This window comes from Protopterus annectens, chromosome 16.part0 (assembly GCF_019279795.1).
Source record: "Protopterus annectens isolate FY-2018-M chromosome 16.part0, PAN1.0, whole genome shotgun sequence".
NCBI classification, from domain to species: domain Eukaryota; kingdom Metazoa; phylum Chordata; order Ceratodontiformes; family Protopteridae; genus Protopterus; species Protopterus annectens.
In genome coordinates this window covers 622639401-622655159 of record NC_056750.1, presented here as the reverse complement: position 1 = coordinate 622655159, position 15759 = coordinate 622639401, and the positions used below count along the sequence as shown (strand labels likewise).

At 44.4% G+C, this 15759-nt stretch overlaps 1 protein-coding gene across 1 annotated transcript in view; it reads left to right on the top strand.

Annotated features, from left to right (window-relative positions):
* The window catches only part of CACFD1 (calcium channel flower domain containing 1), a 523250-nt gene that overhangs the window by 389616 nt on the left and 117875 nt on the right, over positions 1 to 15759 (top strand). The window lies entirely within an intron of this gene.

Below are 15759 nucleotides of genomic sequence, written 5' to 3'. Positions count from 1 at the left end.
CATGCAGGCAGCTGTGCCACTTTGAGAGAACAGCTAGAATGTTAACATGTATCAGTGCAGTAGTCAGTTTATAAGTTTATTTAAGTTTAAGTTACTAAGCCTCAGTCCTGATGTGTTTGTATATAATAAAGCTGCTTGAACCAAACCCACAACTGTTCTGTTTTATCCTGACCAGACGAGCGACACCATCTAAAAGATTTCTTTACAGAGGGTGTCCATCTGGGATGGTAAATGAAATTTATGATAGTTTTAAGTATTTATATTGTAATAATACAAACAACAATGGTCTATTAATTGGGCAGTGTCTGGGTCCTTAAATGTTTGTAACTGACAGTACTGCTATTGAAGAACTGAGGAAAGTAGAACATTTTATCAGCTAGCAGTGATGTTTTCTTAAAGTGGATTGGTACTAGTTTTTGTTATCAAGACATACAAGGACAAGAAAGAGACCTTTAAATGTATATAGCCTGTGACGTGGAAGTTCACAGCAAACAGTCCACATTTTTTATTTATTTATTTATTTAATTTTTTTTTTGCTGTTCTGGCATAGGGAAAATGTAAATGCCATCAGGGTATCTGGCGCAGTTCAGGATATGCAAGTGTATGCTGCAATGTGTTCTGCTTGTGATTCTTTTTTATATTGTGATGACTGCTAGGAAGTTGCATTTTTGAATTTACAGCACATGTAAGCTGAAAAAATGTAGTTAATGCTCTGTATAGGCACAATGTCACCTTCAGTAATTTTAATAGATTTAACTTGCCTTTTCTATTTTGAATACTGTGATTTGTTTTCTTTACCTTGTGTTTTACTTGTATTCTGCTTTTAACTGCATACTAAAACTTGAAGAGACCACAGCTCTGTCTCTTGTGAGTCAGGCAGAAATTTTTTTAAACACCACTGTCTTTCTAGTTGCCTGCCCCATATGTTAATTTGACCATATATCGCATTTCCTCTTTGCTTTTACTGGCATGTGGGAGTAAGAACAAAATTATAATTTTGTGAAATCACTCCCCTTCAGCTATTTAAATTTATTGGTCATCCTACTGTATTCCATTGTACCAGATTAGAAAAGTGGCCACCCCCTTTCAATCTATGTTCCTGTTTTCAAAATAGGGACTCTAAACTAAAACTTAACTTTTTAGACAGGTAAAACTTAAGTTACCTACTTTCACATCTAACTCCTGTAGTGCACATTGCAGTGTTTAGGATAAACCATTTTTTTCATCTTACCTTTAAGCATCCCTGTGAATAGCACTTGCTCTAAAACCTGCTGGAAAACACTAAGAAGCCTTAAACTGATACAAGCACTCAACTCTCCTTGTTAATAAGGAGAAATTAATTGTAGGCACTAAACAGCCTATAATTGCAAAGTACCTTGCTAAGGTAAGGGAAAACAGCTCTTGTACTTTAGAAAAAAAAAGCACCAAACCAGGAATGTCCAAGGGTCAGCTTCCGGTTATTTCTCCTGTCCACCTGGTGAATCTGGGCATACTGGGGCAATGCAGAAATTGACTCATGTACACAGACAGCCCTCTTCTCCTACCACCCAACACTACAACTTGCGAGAGATGCACTTACATAGCCAAACTGGAAGCAAAGCGCTCTCCACCCAAGATTGTGCTAGACAATCAAGAGGAGAAGGTTAACACCCACACTACACCTCAAGCAACACATAGTCCTTCAAAACCCACACCACCAACACCCTCACATAGCAACACTGAACCCTCATATGCGGAGGCTCTTAACAGTAACCCGCCCAAGCAACAAGGACCTCCAAAGCTGAAACGCAAACAAACACCTATCACAACCAAAGTGTCACATAGCTCACAACACCACTGTGCCACCCAACAACAGCCCCTAAGGCAAGACAACATACCCAACACTTTAGTTATAGGTGACTCTGTAATCAGGCACACTGATGTCCCACTCACCAGGCTGAACAAGGAGGAAAATTACAATCAAGCTGCCTGTCAGGTGCCAGGATCCGCCACATAACGCATGCACTCAAGTCACTCCACAACAAGTATAAATATGACTCTGTCATTGTCCATGTTGGAGTGAATAACTTGAGACATACTTCGCTGGACCACATGAAAAGAGACATGGAAGAGCTCTCGGATCATGTGGCCCAGGCAAGTATGACCCTAGCCATGAGTAGCATCCTGCCTTCGCCCAGAATGATACCACAGTATAAGGACAAAATGATTGACTTCAACAACTGGCTAAGCTTCTGGTGTCATTCAAAGAGGATCTAGTATCTGTCTGCCTGGGACGACATGATAAACAGGCCACGATGCTTTGCCAGAGATGGTCTGCACCTGTCACCCCTGGGATTCAGGTTACTGGCTAAGGCTCTTGCCACCCCTATAGTGCCTTTTTTAGGCAAAGTTCAAAGGACAAAAACCACCACTGTAACCGGTACAAGCATGCAAAATCTGAAGGTAATGCTACTCAATGCTACAAGTCTAAACCTCAAAATGCACTCTCTCGAGGCACTCCTAAAAATGGAAAACATCGATATCTGTGCAGTAACTGAGATCTGGTACAAGGCACCAGAGAGCACCCCTGCAGTACCAGGCTACAACTCTTAGGACACTTTTTGGCCACCAAACCAGGACCGAAACACTAAAGGTGGAGGAGTGTCCATATTCACCAAGGATATTCACACCACCAGGATAGTTACCCAACACAATGCGTCTGAAATTCCCCAGGTGCAACTAACACTAAGTAAGACTGCAGTCCAAATTGTAGCTTGCTACAGATCCCCCACCATTCCCCAAGATTCTCACTACACCTTTCTAATCATACTGGAAAATATTAAGATACAAATACCCTAATACTGGGTGATTTCAACTACCCTGCCATTAACTGGGAAAAATACTTGTGTACCAACACCTTTGCCCAATGGTTCTTGGAATTCATAAATTCCAATGCCGTGGATCAACTAAAACCATAGTCCTACCAGGGGCTCCAATATCCTAGACCTGGTCATTACCAACATGGGAAATCAATACTCCACACCTATGGTCACCCCCTCATTGGTCAGTTCTGACCATAAGCTAATCACCCTTGACATCACATCCCTCCCCCACCCCCCAGTAAGGAAACCTCTGTAAAAAAAACTTCTTCAAAGCCAACTTCTTGCTACTCAAGTCAGAATTGACAAACTTCATGACACCCATCAGACGAGAACTGAAAGTTCAGTTGCTGAATCCTACACTAAGGCACACTGTATGAACACATCCACTCATGCATGAATTGTGCCATCTCAAATAGAACCAAGACGCTCTCCTCCAAAAAAAAGGAAGCCAATCTGGCGGTCCCCTGCCATAAACAAACTTTACAACAAAAGGAAGAAACTGTTGCAGAAAAGAGGAAAATCCCAGGATGCAAAAAACTCCCTTACCAGCCTCAGTAAGAAGCGGAAATCCCTCATAAAATCCCCCAAAGCTAGTTACGAAAATAAAATTGCCAAAGATTCCAAAGATAATCACAAGCATTCTATAGCTATGTCAACATTCTAAATGGCAATGCTCAGATCTGCTCTGAGCTACAACAGAATGGCATTAAATATACTGATCCCAAGGATATTGCCAATATCCTGGCAGATCAATTCAGTGCTAACTTCACCCCCCTCTCACCCCCTAAAGGGCCCATTTCAGTACCGAAAGATTGCCAAATTCCGGTAATAATGACCACACAGTTAAAAGCCGCACTCTCCAAAGCTAAGAATACAGCATCCATGGGACCAGATGACATCCTGGGCTGTGTACTACATGAACTACAAAATGAACTGCCACCTCACCTAAGTGTCATGTTTAATCATAGCCTCACCTCAGGCTTCGTGCCCACTGAGTGGTGCACAGCTACAGTTATCCCACTCCACAAGGGGGGAATCCACCTTGGATCCTGGGAACTACCATCCCATCAGTCTGACGAGCCTGATCTGCAAGGCCATGGAAAGTATTATCATAGAAATTATAAACAAAGACATTGGCAACCTTCAAACACTGGACCCCCACCTAGTTTGGGTTTGTGAAGGGCCGATCTTGTCTCCTGAACCTGACCTGACTGACTTCTTCGAATCAGTCTCCAGAGCTGTGGACAAGCGTAAGGCAATCCACACAGCCTACCTGGACCTCACCAAAGCCTTTGACACTATCCCCTACTTTGGAATCATAGATAAACTTACTAAGCTGGGCATTAATCCCTACGTCACTCAATGGGTTGCCGACTGGCTTACTGACAGAACCCACACTGTAAAAGTAGCCGACTCCAAATCCAGCTCCAGACAAGTGACAAGTGGAGTACCTCAGGGTTCAGTCCTGGGACCGCTCTTGTTTGGCATCTACTTCTCTGAAGTACAGGCCAACATTAAGGAACTCTGGCTAACAAAGTTCGCAGATGACTGCAAACTGGGAGCCATTACTGAATCCCCAAGTGATGTGGATATTCTAAAAAAGGGCCTTACAGAAACAGATGCTTGGTGCCAGAGCCATGGGCTCAAGCTCAGTGCCAAGAAATGTATAGTTATCCCTTTTGGGGAAAAAAACATTTACTCATAAATTACCACATAGGTGGCAGTACACTAAACACTGAAAGTGTGATAAGACATTTGGGGACACAGGTGGACAGTTGTCTCACCTTCGATAACCACATCACCACAACAGTCAGGAAATCCTTCTATGTGGCACACCTTATCACTAAGGGCTTTTCATCCAGAGTAAAGGAGGTCATTTTTCCACTGTACTCATCCATCATTAGACCCATTATAGAATACAACACCCCATTTGGTATGTACCTCTCAAGACGTGTGCAACAACTGGAAAGGCCGCAGAAATACCTCACTAAAAGAATCACAGGCCTAAAGCTGTTGTCCTATGCTGACCGTCTAAAAAAACTCCAGCTATACTCTGTCACATGTCGTCTAATCAGAGGCGATCTCTGCTTAACATACACTGCCATGTCAAACCCAGAGCTGTTGGACATGCTACACTTAAAGAAATCCCAATCCCTCAGAGCCACATACTCCAGGGATCTAAACCTTGTCATCACAATAAACAAAACATGCTGGATGGATAGATTCCTGACCCAGAGACTCCCCAGACTCTGGAATAGACTGCCCATACATGTCAAGCAGAGCACCTCTTTGTCCCTCTTCAAAAAGAACCTTGACAATTGGATGGGAGATAGGAAATCCACCCCGGGGATCACATCAGTCGCCCTGCTAGACAGGGGTCCAGGGAAGTAAATATTGTGGGAAGAAATAGCCAGGGAATTGTTATGGTTAGGCTTGTATAGGCCCTAGGGCCAATAGCCTAGTACCAACCTATGAACTTTCATGTTGTCAGTTGAGTTTCAAATAATGATGGTGTGTGTGACACAGGCATGGCTTTGGCTTATTTTTATAGCTTTGCCTTGTCAGCATCTCTCTCAAGCAGTTTAATCACTAGCACTTGTACTCCACTAGGTTTGAATTCAAGGACAGATTTTTCAAGTTTTTAATTTAGGGAAAACTGTGTTCGAAAGACATGCGTGAATGGGTGTGCCTTCGTTGAAGGTTGGACGTTGAGCTGACACCTCGGCACAATGAAAATCTACTGCCAATCATTAGCAGTTTTGCTGTGGCGACCCCTAACTGGGAAAAGTCGAAAGCAAAACATCATTAAGAGCGAAATATTGATGTTCTTTGTGCTTCACCGTTGCAGTCATTACATTTGGGTAATCTGCTGGCAGGTTGCGCTCAGTTGGCCTGAATAACAAAGTCTTGGGTCCTGCGTCGGTTGCTGTCTCTTCTTCCATGATGTCAGGGGTATAAAACATGCAGCCAACGCCATTATATTCAGTCTTTCTTGCTGCGTGGTGCCGAAAGAAGAAGCAGTTCACAAGTGCCGGTCGGCCGACTCCTAAAATTTTCGCATTCGAGTTTCAGAACCGAAGTCTTCAAACTAAAGCGAAGTACCCCATTGGGGAAACCTTTTCTTGCTCCTTACCGATGTCGGTAAAAGTTAATAATTGCATTACTTGTGGGAAGCAAATACCTCATAAGGATTTTCATTTATACTGTATTCCTTGCCTAGGCCCAGATCATAACGTGCCTTGCTGTCGGTTTTGTGCTAGATTTAACCAACACACTATTAAGCGTCGGTATAGTTTTGCTTCTAAATATTTTGGATCAAGATTTAATTTTCCTGAAATGTTGTCAGTTAGTAATCCTACCGGAGTTCGCAAAAAATGCAAAGAAAAAGACAGAGACAGACCGTTGAGGTCCAAAACCGCCAACGAAGCTTCTCCTAAACCAGTCGCCGGTACTCAGTGAGGTGCTTTCGCAGCCCCTGATACCCGCTACTTTTGAGTCACAGGCCTCTACCGGGACCCATGCGGAGTCTGGTATGCCGCGAGATTCTCAGAGTATTGAACCCGTGGATGTCTCTCCCTTGGATGGGTCCGGAGCCAATGAGCAGGCACTCAACATTTTTAAATAAAACCAACGCCAGCCTCAAAAACAAGGTCTAAAGCATCTTCTATGTCTAAAATAACAGACGCATGAGCCACGTGCTCAGGCCTCTATGCCTAAAAACAGATGATCAAAGTGGCTGAGGACTTAATTACCTTGATCAGGGGTTCCCAAACCCCCCCTTGCTAAGAGGCCTAGGCAAGACGCTGATTATGAATCTTCAGATCAGATTTCCATTTCTTCTGATTCCTCTTCTGATCAGGAATTTTCCATTCCACCCTATGAGGATTTTGATGCAGAGGAATCCATTCCATCTGCATCTCCTCCTGAGGGTTACTCTTTTGGAGAAACTTTGCATACTTTAAGAGAACATTTTCACTAGGAGAGTCAGGACTTCTCTGAATCTAAAAAGAGGCTTAGGGATTTCCGTCTTCTTCCTCAGCATAGGCCTTTGGCTATACCTCCTGTATTAGACATTGTTGATTATGTGTTTTCGGAATCAAGCATGGCTCAGAATTCCCTACCTCCGTTTCCTAGTAAGCCAGACAGATAATACAGGGTTCCTGACTCCCACAAATTTTGAGACTATTTCACAGGGTCCCAAGGTTGTTAAGGCCTCTACAGCCAAAAATCCTACCCCCTCTGATAGAGATTCCAGGGTGCTGGATAGATGGGGAAAGAAGGTTTATATGTCTGCTACCTTGATAATCAGAGCCCTAAACTGCCAGTTTCATATGCTTAAATATCAACAGCATGTTATGGGTCTACTGAAACAGAAAATTATGTTGATTTCTGATTGTGTGGAAAATAAAGAATTACAGGAATTATTGCATTCAGCAGAACAGGTTGGAAAGCATACTTTGCAATGTGGTTTTGATTCCTTGGAGGCCTCTTGCAGGGCTGCAGTTACTGGATCTGTGATTAGATGGCATGCCTGGCTCAAGGAGCAAAATCTGCCTGATCATGTTAAAGCTAAATTGTTGGATGCCCCCTTGCAGCATGACACTCTCTTTGGTAATAAGGCAGAGGTTTTAAGGAAAATGGAAGACAAAGCTAAATCTATGCAAACTGTAAAAGATTTCTTGCAAGTGCAGCCACCCAGGTTCAGCAGGCACTGGCCTACTAAAATTTGTTCCTTTCCTGTGTCCAACAGAGCCAGTCAAGGCAAATCCAGGCACTCAGAAGGCTCCAGATACCAATCACAGGGTTCTTACAGGTCAAAGCAATGGGGTGCCTCCACCTCCAAATCTGGAGGAATCAGAGGACAACCCTACAGTAAGCAGTCTCAATGACTTTCCTCTACCATCACCAAGCACTTATCTTTTGGCAGCCCCCTGGGAGGGAAAACTAGCACTTCATGCAAAAAATTGGCAGTTAATTACCCAGGATAAGTGGGTATTGAACATAGTATCCCAGGGGTACAGATTTCATTTCCATACTTTGCCAATTCCAAACGGATGGCCAGATCTGCCACAGAATCAGTGGGCAGAGGCTCAGAAACAAGTTATGTCCCTCATGGATATGGGGGCTATTCAACCAGTACCAGAAAAGGAAAAAGGACAAGGTTTTTATTCAAGACTTTTCCTGGTACCCAGAAAAGACGATTCTTGCCGTCCAATACAGAATTTATCGATTTTGAACACGTTCCTGGACATTCCAAAATTCAAAATGCTGACTTTACAACAGCTACTGCCTATGCTGGGCAGAAACGCTTGGTTAGTGACTCTAGACTTAAAAGAGGCATACCTACATATCCCAGTAAGGGAATCATGCAGAAGATACCTTCGCTTCAAGACAGGTGTTTTGCATTACCAATTCTCTGCACTGCCCCTTGGCTTATCTACTGCGCCCAGGGTCTTTACAAAGTGCCTGGCACCAGTAATTGCATTCTGCAGACAAAGAGGTATACCAATTTATCCTTATCTGGATGACTGTCTCATTCAAGCAGAGGACAAGGACACTCTTCTTCAACATCTAGCGTTTGTAAAAAGGCTTCTAACATGCCTGGGGTACACAATAAACGAAAAGAAATCCCAACTGGTACCCTCTCAAATAATTACATTCCTGGGTGCAAGCCTGAATTCAACTGCCCAGATGGCTTACCTTACGCCAGACAGACAAAGGCAACTGACAATATACTTCAAACAAATGGCAACAAAAACCCAGTTATCTGCAAGACCAATTCTGCAGGCTTTGGGGTTCATGGCATCCTGCATTCTACTAATTCCATATACAAGACTGCATATGAGGAAACTTCAATGTTAACCTAAAAAGGTTTATGAAGCCAACATTGTCACAGTCTGGAAACAATGATACCTCTCATTCCTTGCCTACAACAGAAGTTTCTTTGGTGGGCGGAGACATGTCACCAAAACAAGGGACTGTCATTCACTCTACCCCCTGCCACCCAAACCCTAACTACAGATGCATCAGGCTATGCTTGGGGGGCCCACTTGGCGGGGTGATGCATTCAGGCCAAATGTAGCCCAAAACAAATGCATCTGCATATCAACCAGAAAGAAATGCTAGCTGTTCAGAATGCTCTGACAGCCTTCAAGGACTTACTTCATCCAGGACAACTACTGTTAAAGACGGACAACACCACGGTTATGTGGTACATAAACAAGCAGGGGGGTACACATTCCTACCCCCTTTGCAGACTAGCCATGGCATTGTGGAACATGGCTTTGACTTACCAAGTACATCTTCAAGCTCAATTCCTGCCAGGAAAACAAAATACTTTGGCAGACAACCTAGGTAGAAATCCTGTGGACCTACACGAATGGAAACTGGATCCACAAATCTTCAGCATGTTAACATGGAAATGGGGGAGCCCAGACATAGATCTATTTGCCTCTCCCCAAAATTATCAGCTGGACAAATTCTGCACAAGAATTCATCACAAAAAAGCATGGAAAGTGGACGCCCTATCCTTCAATTGGAAAAACCGATCAGTCTATGCCTTTCCCCCTCTGCCTCTTCTCTCCAAGGTCTTACTAAAAGTCAGACAGGAAAAACCAAAAATGATCCTAGTTGCTCTGGACTGACCTCGACAACACTGGTACCCACTTCTAAGGAATATGTCTCAACTCCCCCATTGGTACTTGCCTCATACCTCATCTACACTGTCAGCAGAGCAATCAAATTCTGCACACTCAGCTCCAGAATCTGAACCTTGCAGCATGGCTGATCATTTAATTATTCAAACAACACCTCTCAGTAAATCTGTGATGGATGTCATTTTGGAAGCCAGAAGGCCTAGTATTAGAAATTCTTATGCTGATAAATGGAAGAGATTCTGTGCTTGGAACCAAGCACAAAGAACAGACACAGCAAAGCCCAATATTCCTCAGATTTTACAATATTTGACTGAGATGCTTGACAAGGGCCTATCTTTTTCTTCAATAAAAATCCATGCCTCTGCCATCTCGGCTCATTACAACACAGTCTCCCCTCTTTTCTCATCCTCTGCTTAAACAGTATCTTAGAGGGGCCAAAATTTTAAGGCCTCCAAGAAGATCTCCAACTCCTGCATGGGACCTCAATTTTGTGCTGGAAAAACTCACCCTGTCTCCTTTTGAACCAGCAGCTACTGCGGAAGTAAAATTTCCATCCTGGAAAACAGCTTTTCTCTTGGCAGTCACTTCAGCAAGAAGGGTTTCAGAACTACAGGCTCTCATGGCTGTGGAGCCTTTTATTACATTTTACCCGGACAGGGTGTCCCTCAGGACCATTCCTTCTTTTATGCCTAAGGTGGTATCCAGTGTGGCTCTTAACCAGACAATTCACCTGCCAACTTTTTACCCAAATCTGCAGAACAAGGGGGAGCGGATTCTGCATTCATTGGACGTACACAGACAACTAAGATTCTACTTGAACAGGACCATATCTCTAAGAAAGTCTGAGCAACTACTGGTAGCATTCGCTGCAAGGTCAGAGGGGAAGGCTATATCAAAGCAGACTATTTCTAAGTGGATAAGCCACTGCATTCGTTTCTGCTGCCTGTACCATGGTAAACCTGTGCCCAAGGGGATCAGATCTCATTCCACCAGGGCTGCCTCTACCTCAGCAGCTTTTCTCAGAGGGGTTCCGACCAAAGACATTCTAGAGGCTGCTTCTTGGAGCTCTGTTCATACCTTCAAAAGCATTATCATTTGCCTCTCTTCTCCAAATCCAGGGCAGGCTTTGCCACTGCAGTTCTGCAGGGCCTTATAGCCGCTCTTAATGCTGTTTATCTCCATCCTCCCATCCATAGATTTGGGATTCTACCCAAATGTAATGACTGCAATAGTGAAACACTTACCATAAATGTAGATGTTAGAGTGTATTCACTGTTAAAGTCCAGGTTACCCACCCGCCATCCCCCTTTTCTGTACCTTTTCTTTCCTTCACTATATACTAAAGCCTTTGTGGTGTATTTGCTATTAGATGAAGGTAAAGTTGTGTTGCTAAAAGTGAATTTATATATATATTTCTTAATTTTGCTCCTCATTTGGGGAGCACCTGACATCTAGGGCAAGAAAAACTGAATAAAATGACGTTGGCTGCATGTTTTATACCCCTGACGACCTGACGTCATGGAAGAAGAGACAGCAGCTGACGCAAGACCCAAGACTTTGTTATTCAGGCCGACTGAGGGAAACCTGCCATCAGATTACCCAAATGTAATGACTGCAACAGTGAATATACTCGAACATCTGCATTTATGGTAAGTGTGCACAACTGTACTTTTCATAAACATACAGTTGAATTTACAGTTTAACTCAATATTTTGAGTTATTTTTAGAACGGATTGTTCTCTGATTTTTGAATTTTGTGTCACGGGATTGTTCTTTCCTTTTTAAAATGATTAAAAATTAGCACAATTCAATTAAGTGTGATGAAGTCTCAGTTCTTTAGTGACAGGAAATGAAAGCACTTACCGATGTGTTTAGTAACAAAGTTATTGTGGTAATTCTTGCATTGTCCTTCACTCATGCAGCTATCATTGAGCTTTATAGAGTTTTGTTTGGTTGTTTAACTTGAGGTGCACTACAGGCTTTTGTTGAGAATAATTCATATGTAGCTAAAGTTTCTTTGCTTCTGGTACTTAAAGTACTGAAATTTATTTCTCATCCTTAGGAGCAGAAATAGAGATAACCCTTCTTGATGTTAAGTTGTCAATCTCGCCTTCATTCTTGCTTGATGGGTTCGGAGCCGATCCTCGGCTCCGACTCGGCACTAGCTAAGCTCGAGAGTCACTTTTACCAGCTCGAGGCAGCCCCATATCCCATGATGCAAGGCGGTAAGTACCCAGATCTCGTTTGCCGCTTCGCTGATGAGGTCCTCCTTTTACCAGCTCCTGGTAAGTGATTTGCTACTTTGCTATTTTAGCCCCTTTTAACAAAAAACCCTTTAATTATTAGTTTTTTTTTAGTTTTAAACATTTTCTGACAGAAAATTCCCTGTCTCTTCTTATTTTTTTAGTCAAACTTTACCCATCCCATCCCCCCCCCCCTGTTAGGGTGTGTGTGTGTGTTTCTAGTGATACCTTTTTGGTATATTTAATTTAAATTCTTTGACTGGTGTGTGTGTGTGTTGTGTTACACCATGTCAAAAGAAAGGGTCTCAGGCTTTAAGAAGTGTGACTCGTGCTGTCAGAAGATGTCTCTGACAGACGGTCACACTTCTTGCCTATTACCTGGGGCCTCTTCACCTGCAGGACTCCTGTGCTATATGTCATTCTTTCAGCCAGAGAGTCCTGCAGGAAAAATAAATTAATACTCAGGGGCCTTCTTAAGCGGAGGGCTCTCCGACTAAGTCGGCTCCATCCAAGACTGCCAAGTCTTCCAAGGCCCAGGCTTCTGTGTCAAAGCCTGCGGCCTCGGCTCCGACTCGTTCTGAGTCGAGATCGGCTCTGGCTGGAGCCGATTCTGGCTTAACTAAGCCTTCGGCACCGATGGCTATCGGTGCCGATTCTGTATCGACCACTTCCGTGTTGGCTCCCGTCGGTTCCGACCACCATGTGGCACAGGCATCGGTGTCGGCTCCGATCGGCTCCGACACCGTTACTTTTGTGGCTGTATCGGCTCCGGCTGGAGCCGATGCATCGAGGCTACCTGTCGGCTCCGATAAGTTGTCGGCTCCGACAGGTTCAATAGTTTCATCGGTTCCGATGGCTCCTTCGAGGAAGAGGTCGAGGTCTCCTTCCTTGGAGCCGATACTTTCGGCTCCGGCTTCACCTCTCCTCTCGGAACGGAGCCATCGGAGCCGATCTTCAAGGTCATCCAGGCTTTCTGACCATGACTTAGAGAGAGTGGTCAGTAGATTACTTAAGTCACAGGCACTGGCCCAAATGTTACATAGTCCGTCTCAACAGACGACAATTGGTCCACACCCCGTTGCAGTTCCTCCTTCAACTCTACCATCACTGTACCCAGAAGCCTGGCATTCCCTCACTCAAGACAGATGGGTACAGTCGATCATATCCAAGGGTTACATAATTCCTTTCGAGGAAAGTCCTTTCCCCTCAAATTCCCTTCCAGATGTACCACCCGGTCTAAGGGAAATTGCAGAGTTAGAAGTCTCAAAACTACTGCAAAAAAGAGCCATTCAGCCAGTTACAACAGACCATTCAGAGCCCGGAATCTACTCAAGGTTCTTTTTGGTCCCCAAAAGGCGGAGACTGGAGACCAATATTGGATCTCAGCAGACTCAACAAGTCTGTGAGGAAGACAAGATTCCGAATGGTCACCCTTCAGTCAATTCTGCCCTTCTTACAGAAGGACAACTGGATGTGCTCAATAGATATTCAGGATGCGTACTATCACATCAAAATTCACAGACGCTCCAGGAGATTTCTCCGCTTTTGGCTGGGGTCCAGTCATTTCCAGTTCAGAGCCCTGCCCTTTGGTCTCACTACAGCCCCCAGAGTGTTCACCAAATGTATGGCAGTGGTCACGGCTCACCTGAGACGTCAAGGATTCCAGGTGTTTCCGTATCTCGACGACTGGCTCCTTTCAGCCACCACCAGGCATCAGCTTATTCAAGCCAGAGATTACACAATAAAGCTTTGTACTCTTTTGGGCATCTCAATAAACTTCGAAAAATCATCCTTATCGCCCTGCCAGTCTATTACTTTCATAGGCGCAAACTTAAACACTGTTCGGATGTCAGCTACCCTTACAGATCAAAGAGTTTCAGACATTCAAAGTCATGTCAGGATCATTCTAGCCAACAAGAAAGTACAGGCCAGAATGGTTCTAAAGGTATTAGGCCTCATGGCTGCGGCCATTACTCTTCTTCCCTGGCTCGCTTCTACATGCCTTCTTCAGTGGATGCTGTTCACACAGTGGTCGTACCAACAACTTCCAATGCATCACCAGATTCTGGTGACACAGACTTGCAAAGATCATCTTGCTTGGTGGATCACATCTCCTCAGATTCACCAAGGCAGACACTTTGTACCCCCATCCCGATAGCCACTGTCACCACGGATGCCTCCTGATCGGGTGGGGGGTCATTATCAGGGCAGGATGGTTCATGGGGCGTGGCAGCCGTTCGAGTACCACCTGCACATAAATGTCCTGGAGATGAGGCGGTGCTTTTAACGTTGCAAGCCCTCAGCGACTTTCTTCCCGTAGGGACAATTGCAGTCCACACAGACAACATGTCTGTAGTTTGGTATATCAACAAACAGGGCGGAACCAAGTCCTACCCCTTGTGTCGAGAAGCGCTCAGACTATGGCAATGGGCGATCTCCTCTCATCGGTTTCTGGTAGCAGCGCATATCCCTGGGAAAACCAACATTGTAGCGGACAGATTGAGCAGAGCTATTCTCATGCCTCACGAGTGGTCTCTCAAGCAATCTATAGCGGAAGAGATTTTTCTGGAATGGGGTCGTCCATGTTGCGATCTTTTGCTACTCCCAAAACAGCAAATGCCCAGACTTCTTCTCTCTCTTCCCTCTTCCAGGCCATCCCCCCAGAGACGCTCTGACCCAGGATTGGCCCCAGGGACTTCTTTATGCCTTCCCTCCTTTTCCTCTGATCCCTCAAGTTATCCAGAAAGCTACCGTTTTGAGAGCCAAATTGATTCTCATTGCCCCTTACTGGCCTCGACAAGTTTGGTTCCCGTTCCTCCATCGTCACCTTTTGGTGCAGCCGTGGCATCTGGACCCAGTGCCAGATCTTCTGACTCACCAATCCGGTCAGCTGCACCGATCTATCCCCTCTCTCAACCTCACAGCATGGTTGCTCCACTTCCTTCCTTAGCCAGGCTTCCTTTGATCTCTAACCCAGTTAGAGACATCATAGTAGCTTCTTTAAAATCCTCTACCAGGAGGATTTATGCAAGCAAATGGAAACGTTTCTCTTATTGGGCTAAGGCCAAGAGTATTGATCCTTTCACTGCCCCTGTTCAGGCAGTCCTGGACTTCTTAGCAGAGATTTTTCATGCAGGCTCCTCTTCTTCCACAGTCAGAGTTCAATTGGCTGCTATCTCGAACTTTCATGTCGGGATCGCAGATCACAATATTATGTCCCATAGGCTCTGCAGGGCCTTTTGAAAGGAATTTTCCTACTAAAGCCTCCAATCAGGAATCCTCCTCCTCAGTGGGATCTAAATTTAGTGCTGACATCCTTGATTCTTCCCCTTGAGCCAGCTGTTTCTTGTTCCTTGAAATTTCTTTCTTGGAAAACTTTATTCCTAGTGGCTATTACATCGGCCAGGAGGGTGTCTGAACTTCATGCTCTATCGGTTCGACCCCCTATTTGGTTTTCACAAAGACAGAGTATCATTGAGAACTAATCCGACCTTTCTGCCTAAGGTCGCCTCAAAAACCAATTTGAATCAATCCATTGATCTCCCTGTATTTTTCCCAAACTATTCAGACAGAGCCGAACAGAAATTACATTATCTTGATGTCCACCGTCAACTCAGATATTATTTGGACAGAACAAAAAATTTAGGAAATCTGGTCAACTTTTTGTTTCCTATGCGGATAATAGGAAAGGCCTTCCTGTTTCTAAAGTGACCTTGTCTAGATGGCTTTCTTGGTCATCTCTGAAATTTATCTGCTCAGGGGAAACAGCTGTGCTCAAAACCTAAAGCACATTCAACTAGGAGCTTAGCTACTTCTACAGCCTTTCAAGCTAGACTTCCTTTAGACACTATTTGTGCAGCGGCCACTTGGGCCACTCCTCATACTTTTGTTTCCCACTACAAATTGGACTTGGCCTCCAGGGACAGAGCCAGTTTTGGCTCTACAGTCCTCAAGAGTCTGTTCCATTGAGCCACCCAGGATAGAGGTGCTAGGGGCGGT